Raw genomic sequence first — 1,560 nt, forward strand, 5'->3', positions numbered from 1 at the left:
GCCAGGAAATAAATACGGCTGCATGCCGTGGCTCAGGCACAAAATCCCAGCTCTTTGGGAGGCTGAAATGGGAGGATCACTTGAAGCCAGGAGTTTGATACCAGCCTGGGCAGCAAAGTGAGTCCCTGTCTCTACAAAAACATTTAAAAAGAAATAGCTGCGTGGGTATGGTTGTGTATCCCTGTAATCCTAGCTACTTGGGAGGTTAAAGCAGGAGGATCGCTTGAGCCCAGGAGTTGGAGGCTGCAGTGAGCTATGATCACACCACTGGACTGCAGCCTGGGTGACAGCAAGATCAGGTTTTACATAAGTAAATACATTAATTAAAAATGTAAAAATAGTGTACGCTAACCTGCATATATACTGTATATATAACCATCTGTATCTTTATGAAGCTAAACATGAGTTTACACTGATGTCCCCGACTCTAATCCATTACCACATGGATCATTCCATCCTCCCCTTACTCTAACACCGAGAAACCTGTCTCTGCCCACCTGCCACACATTTACTTAACATAAGTCAATATTTCTCCATACTTGATTTACAGAGCAAAGATGCATTGCAATTATATAAAGAAACAGTGACAAGACTTTATTTAGAAAATACATTGAAAAAAAAGAGTTATAGGAGAAAAAGGTTGCAGGTTGCAGGGAAGGTAGTGGGAATGGAATGGGTATCTCTGGAGAGGGTTGGCATACTTGGTGGGGCAGGGTCCATAGGAGCAGTGCCCTGGGCTCCCTCAGGAGCTGTTCCTTAGGGCTAGGCTGGATCTGTGGGCATCCACCCCAGTGCTCATCCATGAGGAACATGCAGCAAAGCCTGGGCAAACAGGCCCTGGGGTCCAGAGGAAGGGAACCTCTTCTTATAGCCAGGACAAGCAAGGTAGAAGTTTAGGCTAACTTATGGCCCCTTGCAATGATGTAAGGAAGAGAATCCTATCCCCTCCACCCTCCAGCCAGGTCAACTTCCAGTGGAAACCAGGAAGGGATGCTCTCACTGGGATCCCCCAGGATACAGGAGCAGGAGCAGGACAGACCAGGTTGACAATATGAACACATCTGTCTGCTGGCTCCACAGTGGAACTCTCACTGCAAAAGGTAGACTTTTTCCGATCTCATTCTGCTTCCTTCCCCTCAGAGCTCCTTAGAGGTCTTGGTTCTCTAGTTTATTACAGGCATGCAGCGATCAGAGATGAATTTGTGTTGGAAACACAGACAGAGCAGAAACAAGGTGCAGGATGGGGGGAACATAACACTGGCTACTTCTCAAGCAAGCTGTTCTTTCTGGTCAGCTTCTGCGTCTTAGACCCCATGCTTGTGCATCTTTTTTTTTTTTTGAGACGGAGTCTCGCTCTGTCTCCCGGGCTGGAGTGCAGTGACCGGATCTCAGCTCACTGCAAGCTCCGCCTCCCGGGTTTACGCCGTTCTCCTGCCTCAGCCTCCCGAGTAGCTGGGCCTACAGGCACCCGCCACCTCGCCCGGCTAGTTTTTTGTATTTTTTAGTAGAGACGGGGTTTCACGGTGTTAGCCAGGATGGTCTCGATCTCCTGACCTCGTG

This window comes from Colobus angolensis, unplaced genomic scaffold (genome assembly GCF_000951035.1).
Source record: "Colobus angolensis palliatus isolate OR3802 unplaced genomic scaffold, Cang.pa_1.0 Scaffold423, whole genome shotgun sequence".
In the NCBI taxonomy this organism is placed as follows: domain Eukaryota; kingdom Metazoa; phylum Chordata; class Mammalia; order Primates; family Cercopithecidae; genus Colobus; species Colobus angolensis.